At 43.9% G+C, this 27931-nt stretch overlaps 1 protein-coding gene across 3 annotated transcripts in view; it reads right to left on the bottom strand.

Annotated features, from left to right (window-relative positions):
- Positions 1–22075, bottom strand: part of spg21 (SPG21 abhydrolase domain containing, maspardin) — a 165648-nt gene extending 143573 nt beyond the window's left edge. The window contains exons 1-3 of one of the 3 annotated variants that reach the window (XM_072564917.1): positions 21945–22075; positions 12775–12933; positions 3104–3218 (exon numbers count right to left, since the gene is read on the bottom strand). The gene's annotated coding sequence lies outside the window, so the exon portion shown is untranslated. The remainder of the gene's footprint in view (positions 1–3103; positions 3219–12774; positions 12934–21944) is intronic. The other 2 variants (XM_072564915.1, XM_072564916.1) reach the window with 2 other exon arrangements.
- Between the last annotated feature and the right edge of the window lie 5856 nt (positions 22076–27931).

Genomic DNA, 27931 nt, shown 5'->3' with positions numbered 1-27931 from the left:
ACCCTGCCCAATCAGCCTCTCCCTACAGTTCAAATCGTCCAACGCTTGCAATATCCTAGTCAATCTTTTCTGAACACTTTCAAGTTTCACAAAATCCTTCCAATAGGAAGATCAGAATTCCACACAATATTCCAAAAGTCGCCAAACCAACGTCCTGTGCAGCCACATCACCTTCCAACTCCTGTTCTCAATACTCTGACCAATAAAGGAAAGCATACCAAATGCCTTCTTTACTATCCTATCTACCTGTGACTCTACTTTCAAGGAACTATGAACCTGCACTCCAAGGTCTTTGTTCAGCAATACTCCCTACGACCTTACCGTTAAGTTTCTAAGTCCTGCTCTGATTTGCTTTTCCAAAATGCAGCACCTCACATTTATGTAAATTAAACTCCATCCACCACTGCTCAGCCCATTGGCCCATTTGATCAAGGTTCTGCTGTACTCTGAGGTAACTTTCTTCACTGTCCATTACATCTCCACTTTTGGTGTCATCTGCAAATTTACTAACTATACCTTCTATGTTAATATCCAAATTATATATATATATGACAAAAAATTAGTGGACCCAGCACCAATCCTTGTGGCACTCCACTGGTCACAGACCGCCAATCTGAAAAGCAACCCTCCACTACCATCCTCGATCTTCTACCTTTGAGCTGGTTCTGCATCCAAATGGTTAATTCTCTCTATATTTTGAGATCTAACCTTGCTAACCAGTCTCCCATGAGCAGCCTTGTCGAATGCCTTACTGAAGTCCATATAGATCACATCCACCGCTCTGCCCTGATCAGTCTTCTTTATTACTTCTTCAAAAAAATTAAATTAAGTTTATGAGACATGATTTCCCACACACAAAGCCATGCTGACTATCCCTAATCAGTCCTTGCCTTTCCAAATACATGTAAATCCTGTCCCTCAGGATTTCCTCCAACAACTTGCCTACCACCAACGTCAAGCTCACTTGTCTATAGTTCCCTGGCTTTTCCTTACCACATTTCTGTGCTGACAATCTCTATGACTCTAAGTATAAAGCAACGCACTTGAGGCACAGGATGTGCAATAAATGGGAGGATACTTAAAGGTACAGGAGAAGTGAAATCCTGAGAGACTACATGTCCACAGATTCTTGAAGGCAACAGGACAAATTTAGGTGGTAAAAGGTAGTTTATGGAGAACTTGGGTGGCACAGTAGTTAGCACTGCTGCCTCACAGCATTCAATTCCCGCCTCAGGCAACTGTCTGTGTGGAGTTTGCACATTCTCCGTGTCTGTGTGGGTTTCCTCCAGGTGCTCTGGTTTCCTCCCACAGTCCAAAAATGTGTGCAGGTGAGGTGAACTGGCCATGTTAAATTGCCCGTAGTATTAGGTGAAGGGGTAAAATGCCGGGAAATGGGTCTGGGTGGATTGCAATTCAACGGGTCGGTGTGGACTTGCTGGGCCGAATGGCCTGTTTCCACACTAAGTAATCTAATCTAATCTTTCCTTTACTAAGCAAGGCATAGACTACGAAAACACTAATTAAATCACAACATGGGTCTTTCATGTAGTTCTCGATGTAATTGCATATATAGGAGGATATTGCTAAAACTGGAAAATTTGAGTTGATGAAAGGCTGGGATTGCTTTTTTTGGAACAGTGGAAGCTGATGAAAGATTTGATTGAAGCGTACAAGAATGAAGGGGGCCAGGACAGAGTTGATAGGAAGGACCTACTTCCCTTAATGGAGGCATCAGTGACTCATAGGTTCAAAGTAATTAGGAGCGGAGCGAACCAAATCTTATCCCCCAGCTTTTATTTTTAGTGCATTCATTGGACATGGGTGCTGATTGGCCACATTTATTGCCCATCCCATTTCCTTTGCAAAGTTCCTGGTGAGCTGTCTCCTTGAACTGCTGCAGTCCACACATTGTAAGGGGTGAAATTCTAGAGTTTTGAACCAGAAACAGCAATACATTTCCAAGTCAGATGGTGATGGTCCCACCTAAATAGTAGGGATCTGAAACTCATGGCCTGAAAGAGGCATAAACCCTTAACTCACTTAAGAGCTGTCTGCATAGACACCAGAAGTCCCTTAAAACTCCAGAGATATGGACTAAGAGCTGGAGTCCTCTTGTGGCACAGTGCTGGTGTCCCTACCCCTAGACCGAGGGTTCAAGTACCACCTGCTCCAGAAGTGTGGAGCAACATCTCTGAACAGGTAGATTAGAAAAATAGGTTAAATAAAAAAAGGACTAAGTGCTGGAAAATACGATATCCAGGGTATGATAGAAATTTAGGATAACAGTACTCAAGAGGGAAGAAATAAGAAAGGAGACATGACCACATAACTGGAAGCAGAACAGACAGAAGCAGTGCTCAAGAGATAAAGAAATCAAAAGAGAAAAAAGGAACATAAAGACTCAGATCCTGAGCGGCAGCTAAAATACAACATAAAGGGATATACAGGCAACACAAAATGAAGACGCCTCTTATTTGCAAAATGAAAATAAGGGTTACATAACAGGAGTCCACAATCCATCCCCCTGGTGGAATGAAATAGACTTGTGGATACATTTGAAGCAATTCATGTCCAGCTTCAACAGCAGTTCAAGAAAGGACAAAAAAAAGAGCAGAGCATCAGAGGAGGTACAGTTATGTTTAAAAGACACTTAGATAAACACATGAATCAGAAAGGTTTGGAGGGGTATGCACCAGGAGCAGACAGTGGGACTAGTTTAGTTTGGGATGATGTTCAACATAGACAAAAGGGTCTGCTGTATGACTCCATGACTCAGGTTGCTAAAAATACATGAAAAGTCAACCATGATCCAAAGGCTCATCTGATGTTAATGGTGAATTTGGTGATGAATTTTTTTAGAACAATGGCACAAACAAATGAGTAGCAAAACATAATGAGAATCAGAAGAAATCACAACTTAGGAAGCACAAGTGGAATTCTCACATGAACAAAAATACTAAGGATATAATAATATAATCCATTTGCAACCATGTTGGGGCACCAACACCAAGATATCAGCAACTGTACCACATCATAGTACAAGGAATATTAAATCATTTTAACTACACTTAAAATATGGTATATTTTAAAAAGATGTACCAACCATACAATCCCAATTAGTTTTTCTCCCAACAGTTGAACAATTTATCCAGAGTGGTAACTGTACTCTCTCATCAAATTGTGAACGGTGCACTTGAGGACACAAAAGCTTGTATGACCTGTAAAGATAACACATTGCTTAATGTCAAATGGAGCTCAGAATGAACATACTGGCATCATAAAATATACATTTTCCTCTATGCAAATTCTGACATACTTCAGACAATAAGAAATGAGAATAGAAGTAGGCCTTTTGGTCCCTCAAGCATGACCCACCGTTCAATAGGATTGTCGCTGATTTGACACTCCTTGTACCCACTTTGCTACCCTTTCCCCATGACACTCATTGCCCTACTAATCACAAATCTATCAATCTATCTCAGCCTTAAAGATACACAAGGATACACCCCTACAGTTCTCTCTGGCAATGAGTTCCAAAGACGCCTAACCCTCAGAAAAAATTTCTCTTCAGAAACAAAAACAGAAGTTGCTGGAAAAGCAAAGCAGGTCTGGCAACATCGGTGAAGAGAAATCAAAGTTAACGTTTCAGATCCAGTGACCCTTCCTCAGAATAGTGTGACCAGACCAGAAACGTTAACCTGAAATGTTGTTAACTTTTATTTCTCTTTAAAAGGTGCTGCCAGAACTGCTGAGCTTTTCCAGCAATTTCTGTTTTTGCTTCTAATTTACAGCATCCACAGTTTTCAGTTTTTAAGAAATCTCTCTTCTTCTCAGTCTTAAATTGACATCCTTTTATTCTGAGATTATGCCCTCCGGTTCTAGACTCTGAGGAGAAACACCCTTGCATTTCCCTTCAAAGTACCTTAACAATCCTATGTTTCAATGAGATCACCACTCATTCTTCTAAACACCAATGAGTAGAGTCCCAATGTCTCCAATTAAATAATAAACCTATTTAAATAAATGGGACCAAAAAGTGGCTGTCACCAGCACCTTGTGCAACTGCAATAACAGACTTCCCTTATACTCCAATTCCCTTGAAATAAGGACCAACCTTCCATTAGTCTTCCCGATTTCCTGCTGCACCTGTGTGCTAGCTTTCTGCCTTTTTTGTGCACAAGTCCATCCAAGTCCATGTGTTGCAGATTTTCTCCATTTAATAATATTGTTCTCTCTTCCAAAATGAACTACTTCTCCAGAATCCAATCATCAAGAATTGCTTCTTTGTGAAAACAGAATCTTTACCCATTTTACAAGACTGTATGTATCATTTTGCTTGCATTGCCATCAAATGCAATAACTTACATTTATACACAATTACCCAACATACCAGGGAATTAACCTGTGTCCTTTGAAATACCTACTTTCCATATAGCTCTAATTCGTACTTTCCGAAATGTTCATCCCTTTGGCAGTTTTTAAGATTAGATCTGCTTTTCAGGCAATGCATTCCAGATCATAACTCACGACATAAAAACAAAACTAATTTCCTCCAATTCTTTGCCAATTGCCAGTTATCAATCTACTCTAAATTATTAACCCTCATGTCACAGTGGGCGGCACAGTGGTTAGCACTGCTACCTCACAGCGCCAGAGACCTGGGTTCAATTCCTGTCTCAGGAAACAGTTTGTGGAGGAACTTTCTCCTAGTATCTGTGTGGGTTTCCTTCCACAGTCCAAAAATGTGCAGATTAGGGGAATTGGCCATGCAAAATTGCCCGTAGTGTGAGGTGAAGGGGTAAATGTAGGGGAATGGGTCTGGGTGGGTTGCTCTTCGGAGGATCAGTGTGGACTTGCTGGGCTGAAGGGCCTATTTCCACACTAAGTATTCTAAGTAAATTTAAGAAAGAATGAATTAATGAACATCTCAAAATCTCTTAACAGAACTTCCTGGTCATATCAACTTTTGATTTATAGATCATAGAATCCCTATTATGTGGAAACAACCCAACAAGTCCACACTGACGCTCTTAAGAGTAACCTATCCAGACCCATTCCCCTACATTTAACCCTGACTAATGCACCCAACCTACACATCCCTGAACACAATGGACAATTTAGCATGGCCAATTCACCTAACCTGCACATCTCTGGACTGTGGGTGGAAACTGGAGCACCTGGAGGAAACCCACGCAGACGTGAGGAGAATGTGCAAACTCCACACAGACAGCTAGGCAGTAGAAATTTACAGCAACTATTCTTGTATTTAACTGTGATGATAATTGTGTGAGAAAGATCATAAAAGAGAGAGAAAAATATCCCAAAGGTCCTTACTTTTCACCCATCAGCCTCCACATCTCAAAAGCTGCCATTCCCGGCACCTCCACTGGAATGCTTATATTCCCCTCCATTCCCTTGTCAGCATTCTGCAGGGACCATTCCCTCCAAACATCCTGGTTTACTCCTCCGCTCCCAATACTTGCCCACACTCCCAAGGCAGCTTTCAACTGCCTGACTATCCAAGACCCCAGGTACATCTTCCAGGTGAAGCAGCAATTTACCTGCCCTTCATACAAAAAGGCAGCTTAGTACCTCCTTCAAGTACAATGAGGGGTGGACAATAAATGCCAGTGATACCCCCATTCTACAAGGTGAATAAAAAAATCTTGATTGCTGTATTTGCTATTCAATGTGGCTTCCTATACACTGGGGAGATGAAACATAGACTGGGTGACTACTTTTCATACCTGTATGATCCCAACCTATAAAAATATGGATCTCAGTTCATAGTTGCCACTTCAACATACCGTGTCCCCACGCAAACATGTGTCTCAGGCTGCTGCATTGCTCCAGCAGAACTCTAAGCAAGCTGAAGGAGTAACACATCTTCTACTGAAGTATCTTACAGCCTGTAAGACTCAACATTGAGTTTAACAATCTTAAAATATGAACACTCTGCACTAAGTTAGTCATTATCTCACACACACCTAGAACCTATCTTACATGGGTTGCTCCCAGCACAGCCAATCCATTTTTAAACATTTAACTTCTTGCTAGCATCATACCTATTCATCTCTTATCAGTGATCTCTGTTTGTCTATCCTTTTATTCTCTCTCTGGGTCATCTCCTTCTACTCTATTCACTCACTCCACCAGACCATCAGCATGGAGTCCAGTTACAAGTGGAGTTCCGCAGGGATCAGTTCTGGGTCCTCTGCTGTTTGTAATTTTTATTAATGACTTAGAGGAGGGAGTCGAAGGGTGGGTCAGTAAATTTGCAGATGATACAAAGATAGGTGGAGTTGTGGACAGTGAGGAGGGCTGTTGTCGGCTGCAGAGGGACTTAGATAGGATGCAGAGCTGGGCTGAGGAGTGGCAGATGGAGTTCAACCCTGCCAAGTGTGAGGTTGTCCATTTTGGAAGAACAAATAAGAATGCGGAATACAGGGTTAATGGTAGGGTTCTTGGTCAGGTGGAGGAACAGAGGGATCTTGGAGTCTATGTACATAGATCTTTGAAGGTTGCCACTCAGGTGGATAGAGTTTGTAAGAAGGCCTATGGAGTATTATCGTACATTAGCAGAGGGATTGAATTCAAGAGTCGTGAGGTGATGTTGCAGCTGTACAGGACTTTGGTTAGGCCACATTTGGAGTACTGTGTGCAGTTCTGGTCGCCTCACTTTAGGAAAGATGTGGAAGCTTTGGAGAGGGTGCAGAGAAGATTTACCAGGATGTTGCCTGGAATGGAGAGTAGGTCGTACGAGGATAGGTTGAGAGTTCTCGGCCTTTTCTCGTTGGAACGGCGAAAGATGAGGGGTGACTTGATAGAGGTTTATAAGATGATCAGCGGAATAGATAGAGTAGACAGTCAGAAACTTTTTCCCTGGGTATAACAGAGTGTTACAAGGGGACATAGATTTAAGGTGAAGGGTGGAAGGTATAGGGGAGATGTCAGGGGTGGGTTCTTTACCCAGAGAGTGGTGGGGGCATGGAATGCGCTGCCCGAGGGAGTGGTAGAGTCAGATTCATTGGCGACCTTTAAGCGGCATTTGGATAGGTACATGGATGGGTGCTTAATCTAGGATAGAAGTTCGGCACAACATCGTGGGCCGAAGGGCCTGTTCTGTGCTGTATTGTTCTATGTTCTATGTTCTATGTTCTATAAGTACTACCTTCTCCCAGCTTTCAGTTTTGATGAAGGTACACCAAGCTCAAAACATAAATGGTATGAATGGTGCCAGAGCTGCTGAGTTTCTAAAACCACTTCTGTTTTTGTTTCTGCCAGATGTTGCAAACTATTTCCTGAAATCCTGTTTTCAACTGAAGTATATGGAAACCTGAAAGTTTCTATATAAATATTTCCATCGACTTAGTAAAACCTGCAGTAATAGACTGAATTCTTAATAACACAATACCAAGCAGTCAAGAACTTCAAGGACTACTATTTTCACCTTGCACTCAAGGCAATTCACAAAAAAATATTGGTTTTCTCCTTGAAGTGGTATTTATGGGAGGAATTTACAAACAAAAGGTATCGATAAGTTAGTTAAGCTACTCCATTTGCTACATCTCTGCCCACTCAAACTATCAACATATTTCTGCAAAACCTCCCTGTGCCCTCTTCACAACTTACTTTCTTACCTTTGTATCAGCAACAAATTCCACAAGCATCCCTTCCAGACAAGTCATTTATACAAATTGTAAACAGTTGGTATCTCAACATCGATTTGTCACTTTTCCTCAGTCGTTGTGATAGACCTTGCCAATCTGAAAAGACCTCTAAGCTTACTCTGCCTCCTGTTAGCTAGTCAATCTTCTATCCTGGCAAATGCAACCCTGTACACCAGCAGCTTTTATTATCTGCAATAGGTTTTCACATCATTAAATACCTTCAGGAAATCTACATACAGTAATCAGCGGTTCCCTTTTATCTCTATTATTGTTTGTGGGTCACTTGAATCAGAAATAGTACATGAGGTAGATGCAGGGTAAGCAAGGAATACTTTGTTGTGCATTCTCTCAACTCCACAGTCAGTTTCAGGCTGCCCCAACCCACCGGTGCTGCTCTGGTCTCTGGGTCATTTGACGTGCTCCCTTAAAAGGAGCAGTACACATCTAACTGCATATATAACCCTCCTCCCTTAACAATATATCACTATACACATCATAACTATTATATACACACAGTTAAACATATCATTACAAAAAAAAACACCCATGCCGTAGTCTACATTGACGGTCAGTCAGTCAGGGATGGCAATTCCAAGAAATCTGTCTCCTTGTCTCAGGATCTTTTTTCATCTAGTCTCTTGGGTTTCCAGAAGCTCCTGTAACTCCTCAGATATGACCCTCTCCAACTGGCTGTTGTTACCTTGTGATACTGCAGTTGTCTCCTCCTTAGGTATGGCCAACCCTGGCTTGGAGACACATCCCAAAGAGCAAAGAAAATTACAGCACAGGAACAGGCCCTTCGGCTCTCCAAGCCTGCGCCAAACCAGATTCTCTATCTAAATCTGCCGCCTATTTTCTAAATACCTGAATCCCTTTGCTCCCTGCCCATTCACGTACCTGTCTAGATACACCTTAAATGACACTATCGTTCTTGGCTATCTACCTATTTAGCTAGAACACCCTGGACCCCATGCAACTTCACCTTCTTAATCAGCCTACCATAGGGAACCTTAAACACCTTACTAAAGTCCATGTATATGATATCTACATCCCTTCCCCCATCAAATTTGTCACCTCCTCAAAAGAATTTGATTAGGTTTGTAAAACATGACCTTCCCCGCACAAAACCATGCTGCCCATTCTGGATAAGCCCATTTTCTTCCCAATGGGAATAGATCCTATCCCTCAGTATCTTCTGCAGCAGCTGACGTCAGGATCACTGGTCTATAATAATGTGGAGTATCCCTGCTATCCTTCTTTCAGGGGACAACATTAGTAATTCTCCAGTCCTCTGGGACCTCATCCGTGTTCAAGGATGCTGCAAAGATATGTTAAAGCCCTAGCTATTTCCTCATTCGACATCACTGTCTTATCTGGACTGGCTCAGTATTCTGAGTGACGTCCCCTGCATTGGTGAGGTGCAACAAACAGCTGATCCACGTGTCTCCTCCAGACTAGTTCATCACCCGTGAACCATATATGACAATGATCCTGTTTGAGCCATCATGTCTAGGGCTGGGATCATTTTCCCCCAACACACACAATTCTGGACCAACAGTCTCTCCTCTTTGAAATACTCTTCACCTTGTGGTTCCCACTCTTCTGACCATCTGTCCTTCTAGATTTCACTCCACTACTTCTCTGGTCTCTTCTGACCACAGGAAGTCAAACATTGTTCTCAGCTAGCTGTTGAACATTAAAGGACCCTTGTACGCATTGGGTTGTCACGTGTGGGGTGCTCCTGTGGAGGCTAAGGAATTTTAGTCATCATTCTAGCAAACCCTCCCCTTGTGAAGCTTTTAACACCTACTTCAAGGTTTGTACAAATCTCTTTGCATGGCCATTTATCACAGGGTGATAAGACGACCACACATCTAACTCAGTGATCTTTCTGGTACTTCTCAAAACGCTTGTGTCAAAAATGGTGGAAAATTGTTACTCAGGGTTTGTTCGGGGTTCCCAGACCTGGCAAATATTTCATCCAATTGGTCCATTGTTGCTTCCGCTGACTGCGACTTGAAGCGTGCATCCACGACCACTAAAAACATCCATCTGCCTACTGGTCCAGCGAAATCAATGTGAATCCACTGGCACTCTCATGGGCAACGGGCAGTAGCAGTGCCTTCGTTATTCACACACAGGATTCGCACGAGCCTGCTTTCTCAATATAGGAGTCCATTTTCAGCCACCAAAAGTAGTTCTGGCTATTCCTTTCATTCCAACCATGCCTGGGTGCCCTCTCCATGTCAAGACCACTTATGATCTTGTGTGCTTTAATTAAGTTATCGCTTACATAAAACAGTACAACACATACAGACCCTTCAGCCCACAACGTTGTGCTAAACATTTATCTTAATCTAAGATCAACCTAACCTATACACCCCTCAATTTACTTGATCAACAATCGCTTAAATGTCCCTAATTTCTCTGACTCTACCACCACCACTGGCCATGCATCCCACACACTCACCACTCTCTGCATAAAGAACCTACCTCTACCATCTCCCCCAAACCTTCCACCAATCACTTTAAAATTATGACCCTTCATGACAGCCATTTCTACCCTGGGGAAAAGTCTCTAGCTATCTACTCTATCTATGCCTCTTGTACACCTTGATCAAGTCACCTCTCTTCCTTCTTCTCTCCAGTGTGAAAAGCCCAAGCTCACTCAGCCTCTCTTCATAAGAGAAGCCCTCCAATCCAGGCAGCATACTGGTAAATCCCCTCTGCACACACTCTAAAGCATTAGCATCCTTCCCATAATGAGGCCACCAAAACTGGACACAACATTCCAAGAGTGGTCTAACCAGGGTTTTATAAGCTGCAGCAAAACCTCACAGCTCTTAAACCCAATCCCCCTGTTAATGAAAGCCAAAAAACCATACGCCTTCTTAACAACCCTATCAACTTGGGTGGCAACTTTGAGGGATCGATGTACGTGGACCTCAAGATCCTGTTGTTTCTTCACAGTACCAAGAATCCTGTCTTTAACCCTGTAATCAACATTCAAAGTAAACCTTCCAAAATCAATCACATTGCATTTAACCAGGTTAACATATGCTAAAATCCACTGAATACAAGCTACCCAATCAAATTATGAGATAATCCTCATATTTCCAGTATTAAACTGGTAAACCTCTTCTTAATTGCCTCCTTTCTTAATGAAAACAAATGCTGAATGCAGTATTACAGGTCTGGTCTCAACAGAGTGCCCCTATTTTTATAGATTCAATCCCTTCACAATATTACTTGGTGTGTCTGCACAGTAGCGTTTAGAATTCTTCTGAACTCAAGCAAATATAACTCTCATCAATTCAACTTCTCCTCATATATCAAACACATGCAAGTACCTCAACGACTACCACCCCATGGCTCTGACCTCCATAAATTAAATGCATTGAGATGTTAGTCATGGCCATCAACTCTAGCCTCCGAGCCTGCCTCAATCTTGTGATTTGCCTACCAGTGAAATAGGACCACAGTTTACACCATTTCCCTAGCTGTACAGTCATTCTTGGAACATCTAGATAACAAGGATATATGCGTCAGGCTCCTACTAATCGACTACAGCTCTACCTTCAACTCAGACCACAGACACAGCTCCACCCTCTGCAACTGGATCCTGAGCTTCCTGATCCACAGATCGTAAATCAGTGAAGCCAAACAACAGCACGTCCTCCACAATAATCCTAGACACTTGCATCCCAAAAGTATCCATACTCAGTGCCTCATTGTACTCCCTGTACACCAAAAATCGTGTATCCAAATTCCATATGAGCACCATCTACAAGCTTGCTGACATCACTGTTGTAGGCCTCGATATTAAACAATGATGAGTCAGAATACAGGAAGGAGATTGCAGCATGACACCAAGCATTCAATGATAACAATCATTCTCTCAATGTCAGCAAAACAAAAGACTTCAGAAAGAATGGAGGGGAACACGCCTCTGCCTACACTAATGGAGAGGGTCAAGAGCGCCAAGTTTGTAGGAGTGATGAAAACCAACAACCTGTCCTGGACCTCACACACAGGTGTGATGATCAAGAAGGCACAAATGTAGTCTCTTCTTCCTCAGGAGGCTTAGGAAATTCTGCATATCCATAAGAACCCTCACTAACATTTACAGATGCACCATAGAAAGCACCACTTGGGTGCATAACAGCTTAGCTACAGCAAATGCTCTGCAAGAAACTACAGAAAGTTCTGTGCACAATCCAGACCATCACAGAAGGCAATCTCCCAGTCATGAACTCCAATAATACTACTTCTTGCCATGGAAAGGCTGCTAATATCAAAGACCCTTCCCACCCCAGTAATACCCTCTTTAAGACTCTGTCAAGCAGAAGATACAGAAGCTTGAACATGCACAAACAGATTTAAGAATAACTTCTTCCCTGCTATTACTAAACAGCTGAATAGACCTCTGAATTTCAAATCTAATGTTGAGCTTGCTTTTGTGCACCTTCTGTGCGCTCATAACCTTGTATGCCTCACTCTCTTTGAGCACCCTATGATCTGTATGTCCTTGTCTGTTGTGATCTGCTTGTACTGCTCACAAAGCAAACTTTTCACTGTACTTAGGGACATATGACAACAATAAATCAAATCAAGCTCACCATCCCTGGAATCAGTCTCATAAACCTTCCCTGCAGTCCTTCTAAGGAGACCAAGACCGAACACAATATTCCAGATGCGGTCTCACTTAGGGCAGCACGGTGGCACAGTGGTTAGCACTGCTGCCTCAAAGCGCCAGAGACACGGGTTCAATTCCCACCTCAGGCCTGTCTGGAGTTTGCACATTCTCCCCGTGTCTGCGTGGGTTTCCTCCAGGTGCTCCAGTTTCCTCCCACAGTCCAAAAATGTGTTGGCTATGCTAAATTGCCCGTAGGTGTTAGTAGAAGGGGTAAATGTAGGGGAATGGGTCTGGGTGGGTTGTGCTTCGGTGGATCAGAGTGGACTTGCTGGGCTGAAGGGCCTGTTTCCACACTGTTAGTAATCTAATCTAATGGTGGAATGACATCCCTGCTCTTGTACCTGAACACATCATCCTATACAACATACCATTTGCCTTTTTTACTGCCTGCTGCAGTTGCATGCTTACCTTCAATGACTGGTGTCCAAGAACACACAAGTCTCACTGCACACTCCTTGCTCTCAATTCACTGCCATTCGGATAATATTCTGCCTTTCGCTGCCGAAATGTGTAATCCCACATTTATCCACATAAAAGAATGAGGACCAGGATGCATGACATAAAAAGCTAAGATGGAATGAAAAAAAAACAATCTCAAATAGTGGATGTGGGAGTAAAAGTACCCCTAGAAAGTTATCACAAACTGTAAAAGAAATCCTATCAAATGCAAGTGTGTGGTCATAATGTATAGAGGTCAAGAGGGTGTAGTTTAACACGTACATTAAATATAGCACAAACCAGGAAAACCACTAGAAACAGAAGCCCATATGATCAGGAAGTCTTAGTCGACATGAACAAACTCTTGAAGTTAATAAGAATGCCAAACAATAACTACAAAGAGAATTTCAGATTAGATTAGATTCCCTACAGTGTGGAAACAGGCCCTTCGGCCCAACAAGTCCACACCAACCCTCCGAAGACCAACCCACCCAGACCCATTCCCCTACATCTAACACTATGGACAATTTAGCAATGGCCAATTCACCTAACCTGTACATCTTTGGACCGTGGGAGGAAACCGGAGCACCCAGAGGAAACCCACGCAGACACGGGGAGAATGTGCAAACTCCACACAGACAGTTACCTGAGGCGGGAATTGAACCTGGGTCTCTGGCGCTGTGAGGCAGCAGTGCTAACCACTGAGCCACCGTGCCGATGACACAAAGGTTTCACAGAGAGGACAAGTCTTATCACATAGGTAGAAATGCAAGGAAAAGGAATCATTTGATGGGACTTATAAGGCTCAATCCAGGCTGGTGATACATGGTTTTGAAGAAAACAGGGGTGGGGTGTGGGGGGGAACCAAGATACAAGACAGATTAATGACCAAAGTTTGAGAAGATTTGTAGCTCGGGTGCTCATTGTTGTGGTTCTGTTCGCCCAGCTGGGAATTTGTGTTGCAGACGTTTCGTCCCCTGTCTAGGTGACATCCTCAGTGCTTGGGAGCCTCCTGTGAAGAGCTCCTGTGATGTTTCCTCCAGCATTTATAGTGGTTTGTCTCTGTGCTTCTGGTTGTCAGTTCCAGCTGACCAGTGGTCGGTATACTGGGTCCAGGTTGATGTGCTTATTGATTGAATCTGTGGAAGAGTGCCATGCCTCTAGGAATTTCCTGGCTATTCTCTGTTTGGCTTGTCCTATAATAGTGCTGTCCCAGTCGAATTCAAATTATAGGACAAGCCAAACAGAGAACAGCCAGGGAATTCCTAGAGGCATGGCATTCATCCACAGATTCAATCAATAAGCACATCAACCTGGACCCAACATACCGGCCACTGTAGCAGACAGCTGGAACCGACAACCGGAAGTGGCAGATTCATACCACTACAAATGCCGGAGGAAACATCACAGAAGCGCTTCACAGGAGTCTCCCAAGCACTGAGGATGTCACCTAGACAGGGGACGAAACGTCTGCAACAAGTGCCCAGCTCGGTGAACAGAACCGCAACATGACGGCAGGACTTTGACTTTTTAAAAGTCTTGCTAGCACAAATATTTAGGAGTGTAGATCAATTGTTATAAATACTGCATTTCAGATGTTAGATCAGCTCAAGAAAAGTGCTTCTTCATCCTCCAAGAATTATACCAGGTGCAGTGGGGGGGGGGGGGGGGGGGGGGGGAGGAATACTGGAAGTTAAACACATTTGTCCTCTTTAGTTGCAAACTTCTTAGTAAGATGTAATATTAAAACAGAGCTGCCATACAGCACAGAAGGCCCATCATAACTACCAGTAAAAGTGCACTAATCCCAATTTCCTGGACTTGAATGTTAATGATTAACATCCTTTAATGTTGATATTTGAAGTACTCAGATTTTTTTTAAAAAAAAGGTTTAAGGTTGCCAGCCTCCACTACCTTCCCAGGCAATGCATTCCAGATACCTACCACTGCTGAGTGAGTGATTTTTCTTCCCCCACATCCCATCTGAAACTCCTGCCCCTTACCCTAAATGCCCTTTCATGATTCACCAGTCAACCAAGGGGAACAGCTGCTCTCTGTTCAGCCTGTTTATATACCCCAATCCTACACACTTCAATCATTTGCCCATGTTCCTCCCCCTCCCCCCCCCAAATCTTCTCTGCTCTAAAGAAGACAATCCAAGCCTATTCTTCCATCCCAGTGAACCGCCTCTAATACTATTTGCATCCTTCCTGTAGTGAGGTGACCTGCACCTCACTACAGGAACTGCACAAAGTACTCCAGTTGCAGCCTGACCAACTCTCCCTATAACTCCATTACACCCTTGCTCTTACACTCCATGCCAGGACTAATGAAAGCAAGAGACCCATAAGCCTTAACTATCATATTCATATGCTCTGCAGACTTGAGATCTGTGAATAATTACCCCAAGATCCCTCTGGTCCTCGAAGCTTCCCAGTTCCCTGCTATTCACTAACTTCTGCATCACCTTACACTTATCAGCATTAAATACCATCTGCCACTGATCCACCTATTTCTATTTGATTATCACCATACACAGCAGCAGCCAGGCATCTTTATAACACACATGGATGATTTTCTTTTAAGGGTGGGAGCAGTGCATTTCAAAACACTGTCATGCATGGACTTGAACTCAAAATTTGAAGTCAGCTTTCAGGGACATCAAGCACATCAGATGGAAAGATCAGTAGGAATGAATTGGGTGTGTCATTTTGCACCTGCCATCTTACAAAGTGATCAATGTAGGATATCTCAAACAAAATACAGCAACTTAGAAATTGAAGTAGAGGAACAGCAAAGTAAAACTGAACAGCTAAATTGGCTGGCACCCAAACAGCGCCAGTTTTAAAATATTAGCATTTAAAACAATTATGACAAATCCCCAGATATAATGCATATTCTGGTGAACAAAGCATTCATGTAATGAAAAATAAAGTACTGTGTTTTGAAGCTTACATCATTGCAAGATGGTAGAAACAAAACTTGCCATTTTCATGATACTTTGTATTGAATTCTCCCATGGGCTCATATGCAAGAGGGTTTTAACATTTCTTGTGGAAAAAAAGGAAGGGAAATGTTACATTTTAACTTTGGGAAGCTAGAAGGATCAGAAGGATACTAAAGTGGCAAACTGGCCCTTGCTGAGATCATTTATTTGGCACCTTACTTAGTAAAAATATTGAAGAAGTGCCTAGATTGGAATTTCAGTAATAACCTTTGAGTGCTATATCAACAATAGGAGACAACATTCATTTGCTGCGAATGAAGACATGATTGAAGATCCATATTCAGCATATTGAAGAACGGTCACTGAACCAGGAACCTATTTCATTTTCCCTCCACAGGTCTTGCCAAACCTGTTGTTTTTCCAGCAATTTCTATTTTTGAGGATATATTGCAATTTTGAAATAGATACTGAAGAACGGAAAAAATCTCCATATTGCATTTAACCAGAAAACAAGATACAGGGAGTAGAATTAGTCCATTTAGCCAGTCAAGTCTGTTCCCCCACTCAATCATGGCTGATTTGTTTCTCAACCCCATTTTCCTGCCTTCTCCCAAGATCCTTCATTCCTTTACCAATCAAGAAACCAATCTACTTCTGTCTTAAATACATAGCTTTTTACAGCAATGAATTCCACAGGTTCGTGACACTGATGTAATTCCTCCTCCCCTTCACTGAGGCTATGCCCCCAGGTCCTATTCTCTCCAAGTGAAAATGTTAGATTAGGTTACCAATAGCACAGAAACAGGCCCTTTGGCCCAGCAGGTCCACACTGACCCTCTAAAGACCCACCCAGACTCATTGCCCTTCCCTACACTCATCCCTGACTAATGCACCTAACACCATGGGACAATTTAACATGGCCAATTCACCAGACTTGCACATCTTTGGATTGAGAGAGAAAACAGGAGCACCTGGACAAAATCCACACAGACATGGGAGAGTTTGCATAAACTCCACATGGACAGTCACATGGAATCAAACCTGTTGACCATTGAGCCACCATGCCACCTGAAATACATTCTCCATGCCACCCCACCCCCAACAGCTGCACATCCTCTCAGATTCACAGCCCAAAACTTGTCAGTGCTCCAAATGTGGACCAAACTGAAACTGCTGAGGCTGTATAACTCTGCTCTTTTATTCCTAACCCACTTCAAATGAATACTGACATTGCATTCGCATCCCTAAATGCCAAAATAATCCACAAGTTAAGCTGATCTGGGACTCCCAATTCCCATCATGCTTCAGATTTCCAAAACCTTTCCTGGTTTAGAAAACCATCTCCATCTTTATTCTGCCTACCAAAGTGAATAACCACACATAACTTGCATATTGTATTCCATTTGCTGACTTCATTGCCCACACTACAAACCTATTTAATTCAATTGTGAAAATGTGTTGCTGGAAGAGCACAGCAGGTCAGGCAGCATCCAAAAGAGGAGAATCAACATTTCAGACATAAGCCCTTCTTAAGGAAGGGCTCAGGCCCAAAACGTCGATTCTCCTGCTCCTTGGACGCTGCCTGACCTGCTGCTCTCTTCCAGCAACACTTTCAGCTCTGATCTCCAGTCCTCACTTTTTCCTATTTAATTCATTCTACAACCTCCCACTTGCTCAACATTACCTGTCCCACCATCTTTGCATCATAGAGTCAGATTAACAGCACAGAAATAGATCCTTTGGTCCAACTCACCCATGCTGACCAGATATCCTAACCTAATATAGTCCCATTTCCAGCACTTGGCCTATATCGCTTTAAGCCTTCCTCTTCGTACACAAACCAATACCTGTAAATGCTGTAATTGGACCAGCCTCCACCACTTCCTCTGGCAGTTCATTCCATACATGCACCACTGGAAAAAGTTGCCCCTTTATATCTTTCCCCTTTCACTGTAGGCCAATGCCTTTGAGTTCTAGACTTCCCCCATCCCAGGGAAAAGAATATTTACCCAATCCATGTCTCATGATTTTTATACACCTCAATAAAAAAGGTCTTCAACCTCTGACGCTCCAGGGTAAACAGCCCCAGCCTATTCAGCATCTCCCTACAGCTCAAATCCTCCAACTTTGGCAACCTCCTTGTAAATCTTCTGAGCCCTTTCCAGTTTCACAACATTCTTCTGATAGGAGGGAGACCAGACCTGCACACAATATTCCAAAAGTGGCCTAACCAATATCCTATACAGCCACAACATGACAACCTAATTTCTATACTTTGCCCAATAAGGAAAGCATACCAAATACCTTCATGTCATTTTGCAAACTTAGCAATAATGCCCTCATCCATATACATTAATGTATAACATGAACAGTTATGGGCACTGACCTCTACAAAACTCCACTAGTTGCCATCCTGACAAAGATCCTTTTATCCTTACTGCCTTCTGCCAGTCAGCCAAATCTCTGTCAGCACTTTGCTCCTAACACCACACTAGATAATCATTTGTAGTCACCTATCCTTCAACCTAATCTATCAGTTGAGGGGATTGATGGCCTCATGGGATTATTGCTCAACTATTAATCCAGACACCCGGGTAGTGTTCTAGGGATCTGGGTTTAAATCCTGCCATGGTGAGTGGACAAATTTGAATTTAATAATTTAAAAAGAAAACTACAATTCAGAGTATAACGTGACCATGAAGCGATTTTGGGAAACTCCAGACACAGCAATATGGTTGACTTGTAAAAAACCCATTCATCTCCCAAGTTGAGCAAAATTAAAACAAATCATGTTGCACATGCAACTATCCAGCACTATTAAAAAAATAATTTTTAATAATTTTGAACAAAATCAGATACAGGTTTTGTTGATTCACTGAATACCATCAGAATATGCTAAGAAAATGTCCCAAAAATATTTCAAGAAATTATGTAGGCTATCTTGAGCACCTGGCTTTTCTAAACTCCAACAAATACCAAATAAATTCATGACAAGGTCAGAATAGTTTCCACCTTGGTGCATTATTTTGGGACCAAAAACCTGCAGATGCCAGAATCCTGAATAGTTACCCCCAAAACAGACTTCTCCACTTTCTAATGCCGCCAGGCTTGCTGTGCTCTTCCAGCTTCCTGCCAGAGTTATATTTAGAGGCCTATTAACCAGATGCATAGGTGACTCAGAAATCATTTCTCATTTTTACCCAAAATGTTTTCACAATTTCAGTTATCCCTCTATTAACTAATAACAGTTAAAGCAAACAAAAAAAAAAGACACCCCTTCACCTTTTTCTATGGCCTGTCCTTAAATATCACTACCCTACAATTTTCCATTTTGAATAGCACATGCAGATAGAATCAATTTATAACACTAAAGGCTCTTTTCACAAATACTGTCTTCTGTTCACTTGCCTTAGATTTATACTGCATCCCTTTCTTTAGCTTATCACAAATTATTCACCACACCTCTCCTACAACCTCTTCCATCTGGAAAGAAGCTTCAACATACACACCAACAGGATTCGGAACACCTTCATCCCAGCCATTAGACTGACAGATGGATTCTCTAACTTTAAATATTGCTGATTTTGCCTAGCGCACACCCTCGACAACATAACCTGTATGCCAATTATTTCACACCATAACCAGCCTGTACTGCACAAAGCTTTTCACTGTACTTAGGTAAACATGACAAAAATATCTTTCACATTTCTATTGACTGTTTGATTTAGCATAAGTTTGACAACTAGTTTAAAATCACTGGTTGTACAGTTCAGAAAAGCACCTGTGCTGAAAATGTGTTGCTGGAAAAGTGCAACAGGTCAGGCAGCATCCAAGGAACAGGAGAATTGACATTTCAGGCATAAGCCCTCCTTCAGGAATGAGGAAAGTGTGTCCAGCAGGCCAAGATAAAAGGTAGGGAGGAGGGACTTAAGGGAGGGGTGTTGGAAATGCGATAAGTGGAAGGAGGTCAAGGTGAGGGTGATAGGCCGGAGTGGGGTGGGAGGGGTGGGGGAAGAGGGGGGGGGGGGGAGAGGGGGGGGGGGGGGAGAGGGGGGGGGGGGGGAGAGGGGGGGGGGGGAGAGGGGGGGGGGGGGGAGAGGGGGGGGGGGGGGGGGGGAAGGGGTGAAAATGAGGAAACTGGAGAAATCTGAGTTCATCCCTTGTGGTTGGAGGGTTCCTAGGCAGAAGATGAGGTGCTCTTACTCCAACCGTCGCGTTGCTACGGTCTGGCAATGTCCTTGGTGGAGTGGGAGGGGGAGTTGAAGTGTTGAACTACAGGATGGTTGGTCCGGGTGTCCCGGAGGTGTTCTCTGAAATGTTCCGCAAGTAGGCGTCCTGTCTCCCCAATATAGAGGAGACCACATCATCTATTGCATCCGCTGCACCCGATGTGTCTGGAGGTGTAGGTGAATTTGTGGCAGAAATGGAAGGAACCCTTGGGACCTTGGAGGGAAGTAAAGTGGGGGGGCGGGGGCGGGGGCACAAGTTTTGCATTTCTTGCGGTTGCAGGGGAATGTGCCAAGAATGGAAGTTGGGTTGGTGGGGGGTGTGGCTCTGATGAGGGAGTCACGGAGGGAGTGGTCTTTTCGGAACGCTGATAGGGGAGGGTAATATATCCCTGGTGGTGGAAATGACGGCGGATGATACACTGTACATGGAGGTTGGTGGGGTGGTAGGTGAGGACCAGTGGGGTTCTGTCCTTGTGGTGGTTGGAGGGGCAGGGCTCAAGGGCAGAGGAGCAGGAAGTGGAAGAGATGCAGTGGAGGGCATCATTGACCACGTCTGGGGGGAAATTGCAGTCCTTGAAGAAGGCTGCCATCTGGGTTGTACGGTTTTGGAACTGGTCCTCCTGGGAGCAGATGCGGCGGAGACGAAGGAATTGGGAATATGGGATGACGTTTTTACAGGGGGCAGGGTGGGAGTCGGTCAGTTTATAGTAAATGTCTGTGTTGATTTGGTCGCCAGAGATAGAAATGGAAAGGTCTAGGAAGGGGAGGAAGGAGTCGGAGACGGTCCAGGTGAATTTGAGGTCGGGGTGGAAGGTATTGGTAAAGTGGATGAACTGTTCAACCTCCTCGTGGGAGCACGAGGCAGCGCCGATACCGTCATCGATGTAGCTGAGGAAAAGGTAGGGGGTGGTGCCAGTGTAGTGTGGAAGATGGACTGTTCCACATATCCTACAAAGAGGCAGACATAGCTGGGGCCCATGCTCATGGCTACTCCTTTGGTTTGGAGGAAGAGGGAGGATTGGAAAGAGGAGTTGTTCAGGGTGAGGACCAGTTTAGTCAGTCGAAGGAGGGCGTCAATGGAAGGGTACGGCAGGAAATGAAGAAGCGGAGGGCTTTGAGTCCTTCGTGATGGGGGATGGAGGTGGACAGGGACTGGATATCCATAGTGAAGATAATGCGTTGGGGACTGAAGAAGCAAAAATCAGAGGTGGAGGAAGGCATGGGTGGTGTCCCAAATGTAGGTGGGGAGTTCTTGGACTAATGGAGACAGGATCGTGTCGAGAAAAGCACCTGTCACAGGTGGTTCAGGTAGAGGCTGTCCCAACAGTACAGATCTCTTTCCCTAATAGCAGCAACCCACAAATCAGAACAAATTTCACCTATAACAATTGCTGAGCAATATAGCCAGCTGGGCTACTTTCCACAATATAGGAGAACTGTGTTTGACAATATTAGCTACTACTTCCAATAAATGCCTATTCACACCTTCTGAATGAACAATTTCTTCACATAGTACCATGGGTAGTTTGCTCACCCACTTTAGAGCCAGCCCGGATAAGAGGTTCTCGAAACATCGACTCTCCTAATCCACTGATGCACTTTTTCCAGCTCTCCACTTTACCGACCCACTTTCCAATATCTGCAGTCCTCACTCATCTCCAAGCCCTCACTATCATCCTGAGAAGCTGCCTCAAATTTGACAATTGCAAAAGGTATGAAGCTGATCTACCTCAATCCTTTTATCAACATCGTTCAGTTTCAAACTCCTTCCTTAATTAAGGTGAAAGGACATCGCGATTGTGTTTATAAACGGGTTTTAACTTACACCTGGCAACAACTCCCGCACCCTGAATTACCACCTCCCCAACAAACACCGCTCACTTGGCAAGTACAACTCAAAAACAAGAACGGACCCTACCACCCCTATTTCCACAAAGACAAATACACTCTTTTCCCCCCCTCACCTTTAAACAGGACTCCAACCGGAAATCACTATCCCGTGACGAGCGCTCTGTACATCCGGGTAATAAACATAAGAGGAGCTTCCTTACGGTGGGCGCGCCGGGGGTGGAGCGATTTGGAGCATGTCCTTTTCTTCGTAGGCGGGACGGGTAACAGGAGCGTGCCTTCTGACTGTGGGCGGGGCGAAGGGGCGTGCCCTTTGTTCGCTGGGCGGGGCTGGGTGAAGGGGCGTGTCCTTTGATCGCTGGGCGGGGCGATGTGAAGGGGCGCGTCCTTTTCTTCGTAGGCGGGACGGGTAACAGGAGCGTGTCTTCTGACTGTGGGCGGGGCGGGGCGGGGTGAAGGGGCGTGTCCTTTGTTCGCTGGGCGGGGCGATGTGAAGGGGCGTGTCCTTTGTTCGCCGGGCGGGGCGATGTGAAGGGGCGTGTCCTTTTCTTCGTAGGCTGGAGGGGTAACAGGAGCTTGTCTTTTGACTGTGGGCGGGGCGGGGCGAAGGGGCGTGTCCTTTGTTCGCTGGGCGGGGTGGGTAGAAGGGGCGTGTCCTTTGTTCGCTGGGCGGGGCGGGTAGAAGGGGCGTGTCCTTTGTTCGCTGGGCGGGGCCCTGTGCACGTGAGATGGGACCAGTGGAAGCTGCTGTTCTCAGTTGGACAGATCGGGAGTATTTGTACTCGTTACTACTTACTGTTCAATAAAAACTTTTCTAATTAACCTGTTCAGAGATGTTATCTTTGGAATAGGTGGAACTTCAACTTGGGTCTCTTGGCCCAACGGTAGGGTTTATACTTGCATAAGATCCCTTATAAAGTTTATTTTGTGTTTTGTAGTTGTAAGGGCGATATTCTGCTTTAAAACGATGTAAAGGGACATGAAGTAATTTATAAAGTTAAAAATCATACAACACCAGGTTATAGTCCAACAGGTTTATTTGGAAGCACTAATTTGTGGAGCACTGCTACTTCATCAAGTGGTTGTGGAGTGTAAGATCGTAAGACACAGAGTTTATAGCAAAAGTTAACAGTGTGATGCAACTGAAATTATATATTGAAAAAGACCTGGATTGTTTGTTAAGTCTCTCATCTTTTATAATTGAAGATCCAGATCCCAGGAGGGACCTCTCGGTTTCGCGATCGGTCAAAGGAATCACTAGGAATGCAGTCTGATACAGTTTAATACAATAAGGCAGCCTGGCGCAGTTTTGTCCAGCAACACAGAGGTTAAGACTTCTGCGTTCCGTTGAGAAATTGTACAATTACAATTGAATAATAAGCAATTTTTATATGTTTTTTTAAGATTCAGTACAATCAAATGTAATAAGGTGACATGATTGACAGCAGGTTAATCCCATATTTCCTGGGAAATGGTTTTGTTTTAGCACATCATAATCTCATATTTGCAGTTAGTTGGAGTGGTCAGTTTATGTCTTATGATTAATTTTATGAAGACTCCATTGTCTGCTTTATCTTCTAGTTCAGCTAACTTAGCAAAGCAGAAATGCAGCTTCACAGTGTCAACTCATAACTTGAAACCATCTTGTTGGTGTTTTTTTTAATTGAAAAGCCATTTTGTCTTTAATAAAAGCCTACATATACTTGTTGCTCCTGACAACAGCCTAAATTCAAATTTTAAATCCTCAGAATGACCGTGTTGGTTTCAGTTCTTTTATACGTAAATCCCAGAACTTGTTTTTAAAGTTACCTTCCCAAGTGAACCGAGCCAGCTCAGATAATGTATTGAAGGTTTGAGCTGCCCTGTGTGAGACCAGAATTGCACGTAATATTTCAACAGTGGTCTCACCAATGTCCTGTACAGCCACAACATGACCTCCCAACTCCTGTATTCAATACTCTGATGGATAAAGGAAAGCATTCCAAACGCCTTCTTCACTATCCGATCTACCTGCGACTCCACTTTCAAGAAGCTATGAACCTGCCCTCGATGGACTCTTTGTTCAGCAACACTCCCTTGGAACTTACCATTAGTGTATAAGTCCTGCTAAGATTTGCTTTCCCAAAATGCAGCACCTCGCATTTATCTGAATTAAACCCCATCTGCCTCTTCTCAGCCCACAGGCCCATCTGATCAAGGTACTGTTGTCCTCAGAGGTAACCTTCTTCTCTGTCCACTACACCTCCAATTTTGGTGTCATCTGCAGACTTACATCCAAATCATTTATATAAATGACAAAGAGTAGTGGATCCAGCATCAATCCTTGTGGCACTTCACTGGTCACAGGCCTCTAGTCTGAAAAACAACCTTCCACCACCACTCTCTGTCTTCTACCTTTGAGCCAGTTCTGTGACCAAATGGCTAGTTCTCCCACTATTCCATGAGATCTAACCTTGCTAACTAGTCTCCCATGGGGAATCTTGTTGAACGCCTTACTGAAGTCCATTTGGATCACATCTACCGCTCTACCCTCATCAATCCTCTTTGTTACTTCTTCAAAAATAAAACTCAATCAAGTTTGTGAGACATGATTTATCACACACAAAGCCATCTTGACTATCCCTTGCCTTTCCAAATACATGTACATCCTGTCCCTCAGGATTCCCTCCAACAACTTGTCCTCCATGACATCAGGCTCACTGGTCTTCAGCTCCCTGGCTCGTCCTTACCACTCTTCTTAAACAGTGGCACCACATTAGCCAACCTCCAATCTTCTGGCACCTCACCTGTGACTATCGATGATACAAATATCTCAGCAAGAGGCCCAGCAATCACTTCCATAGCTTCCCACAGAGTTCTAAGGTACACCTGATCAGGTGATGGTGTCAAAACAGGACAGTAAGGAAGATTGTACAGAATAGTATGGTGGGGTCACATGTAGCGCAACATGAAGCCCAGACCACAGTTGAGGCCGTCTTCGTGGGTGCAGGACTTGGCTATCAGTTTCTGCTCAGCAATTTTGCATTGTTGTGTGTCTCAAGGACCACCTTGAGGGATTCTTACCCAAAGATCAGAGGCTGAATGCCCTTGACCACTGAAGTGTTTCCCGGCTCGGAGGGAATATTTCTGTCTTGAGATTGTTGGTAATATCCATTCATTCGTTGTTTTAGTGTCTGCATAGTCTCGCAAATATACTCTGCATCGCAGCAACCCTGCCTGCAGTGCAAGAGGTAGACAACATTGGCTGAGTCACATGAGTATCTGCGGTGTTCCTGGTGGGTGGTAGTATCCATGTCAATGATCTTGAATGTCTTGCAGAGGTTGGTGTGACAGGGATGTGTGATGTGGTTGATATGGTCTTGAAGGCCAGGTAGTTTGCTGCGAACGATATCTGTTTAGGTTTTGGTTGTTTGATGCATTGAAGTGGAGGTGTCGGGATGATGTTGAGAAGGTGGTTATCGTTATTAATGACATGTTGAAGGCTGCAAAGAATGTGGTGTAATTTCTCCACTCCAGCGAAGTACTGGACAATGAAGGTCATGTCCTATGACTATCTTCTGAGAAGGTCATTGTGGTGTCTTGCTGTGGCACATCGTAACTAGCATTCAATGAGTTGAGCATCGTATTGCATTTCCTTACTCAGTATGTAGACAGACCGACGAAGGGAGAGGCCATTTTGGATTTGGTGCTCGGCAATGAGCCAGATCAGGTGTCAGATCTCATGGTGGGAGAGCACTTTGGTGAAAGTGATCACAACTGCCTCACATTTAGCATATTCTGGATTAGTGGTGCTGGAAGAGCACAACAGTTCAGGCAGCATCCAAGTAGCTTCGAAATCGACGTTTAGGGCAAAAGCCTTGGAGAGTGAAAGGAGCAGTTACCAAGGGAAAATATTTAACTGGTGAAAAGAAAATTATGACACTATCAGACAGTAGTTGGGAAGTACAGCCTGGGAGCAATTGTTCCACAGGAAGGGCACAGCAGACATGTGGAGACTATTTAAGGAGCAGTTGTTGCAAGTGATGCACAAATTTGTTCCTCTGAGACAGGTAAGAAGGAGTAACATTAAAGAACCTTGGATGACGAGAGCAGAGAAACTTCTCATCAAAAGGAAGAAGGCAGCTTATGTAAGGTGGAGGAAGCAAGAATCTAGCACAGCTTTAGAGAATTACAGGCTTGCAAGAAGTTCTCAGGAGTGGACTGAGGAGAGCCAGGAGAGGGCACGAGAAAGGCTTGGCAATGAGGATTAGGGAGAACCCAAAGGCGTTTTACTCATACGTGAGGAATAAAAGAATGATCAGGGAGAAGGTAGGGCCAATCAGGGATAGGATAGGGAACTTGTGCGTGGAGTCTGAGAAGAAAGGGGAAGCACTAAATGAGTTTTTTGCTTCAGTTTTCACCAAGGAAAGGGAGCTTGTTGTAAATGAAAACTTTGAGGAGCTGGGATACAATCTTGACCAGATCAAGACTGATGAAGTTGATGTGCTGGAAATTTTGGAAAACATTAAGATTGATAAGTCCCCAGGGCCAGACCAGATTTATCCTAGGCTGCTCCGGGAAAGGAGGTTGCTAAGCCGCTGGCAGGATATTTGCCTCCTCACTCTCCACGAGAGTCATACCGGAGGATTGGAAAGAGGCAAATGTTGTTCCTCTTTTCAAGAAGGGTAATAGGGAAATCCCTGGCAATTACAGACCAGTCAGTTTTATGTCTGTGGTCAGCAAAGTTATGGAAAGAATTCTGAGGGGTAGGATTTATGATTATTTGGCAAATCATAGTGTGATTAAAGGCAGTCAGCATGGCTTTCTGAGGGGCAGGTCATGCCTCACAAATCTTATTGAGTTCTTTGAGGAGGTGTCAAGACAGGTCGATGACAGTAGAGCAGTAGATGTGGTGTATATGGATTTCAGCAAGGCATTTGATAGGGATCCCCATGATAAGCTCATTCATAAAGTCAGGAAGTTTGGGATACAGGGAGATTTGACTATCTGGATTCAGGGTTGGCTGTTGTAGATGGAAAATATTCTGCTTGGAGGACAGTGTTGAGTGCGGTCCCGCAGGGCTCTGTTCTTGTGCCTATGCTCTTTGTAGTTTTTATAAATGACTTGGATTAGGAGGTTGAGAAGTGGGTTCGTAAATTTGTAGATGACACAAAGGTTGGAGGTGTCATTGATAGTATAGAGGGCTACTACAGGCTGCAATGCGACATAGACAGGATGCATAGATGGGCTGAGAAGTGGCAGATGGAGTTCAACCTGGATAAATGCGAAGTGATGCATTTTGGAAGGTCAAACTTAAATGCTGAATATAGGATTAAAGACAGGATTCTTGGCAGAGTGGAGGAACAGAGGGATCTGGGTGTGCAAGTACATAGATCCCTCAAAGTTGGCACCCGAGTAGATAGTCTTGTTAAGAAAGCATATGGTGTTTTGCTTTCATTAACAGGGGGTTTAAGAGCTGCAAGGTTTTGCTGCAGCTCTACAAGTCCCTGGTGAGACCACACTTGGAATATTGTGTCCAGTTCTGGTCGCCCTACTATAGGAAAGATACAAAGGGTGCAAAGAAGGTTTACCAGGATGCTGCCTGGACTGGAGGGCTTGCCCTATGAAGAAAGGTTGAATAAGCTCAGACTTTTCTCTCTGGAGAGAAGGAGGAAGAGAGGAGACCTGATCGAGGTGTACAAAATAATGAGAGGAATAGATAGAGTCAATAGCCAGAGACTTTTCCCCAGGGCAGGATTGACTGGAACGAGAAGTCATAGTTTGAAGATATTAGGAGGAAGGTATACAGGAGACATCAGAGGTCGGTTCTTTACACAGAGAGTTGTGAATGCATGGAATGCGCTGCCAGTTGTGGTGGTGGAAGCAAAGTCATTGGGGACATTTAAGCGACTGCTGGACATGCACATGGATAACAGTGAGTTGAGGGGTGCATAGGTTAAGTTACTATATTTTACATTAGGATTAAATCTCAGCACAACATCGTGGGCCAAAGGGCCTGTTCTGTGCTATTCTATGTTCTATATCTTTCAGCATCTTTTGGTGTATGTTGCATGCCTCATCATCCGAGAAGATCCTGTGTATATGCAGGGCTTGTCTGTAGGAG

This window comes from Chiloscyllium punctatum, chromosome 48 (assembly GCF_047496795.1).
Source record: "Chiloscyllium punctatum isolate Juve2018m chromosome 48, sChiPun1.3, whole genome shotgun sequence".
Taxonomy (NCBI): Eukaryota; Metazoa; Chordata; class Chondrichthyes; order Orectolobiformes; family Hemiscylliidae; genus Chiloscyllium; species Chiloscyllium punctatum.
The sequence above is the reverse complement of the archived record's forward strand: the minus strand, read 5'-3'. Positions and strand labels throughout refer to the sequence as shown.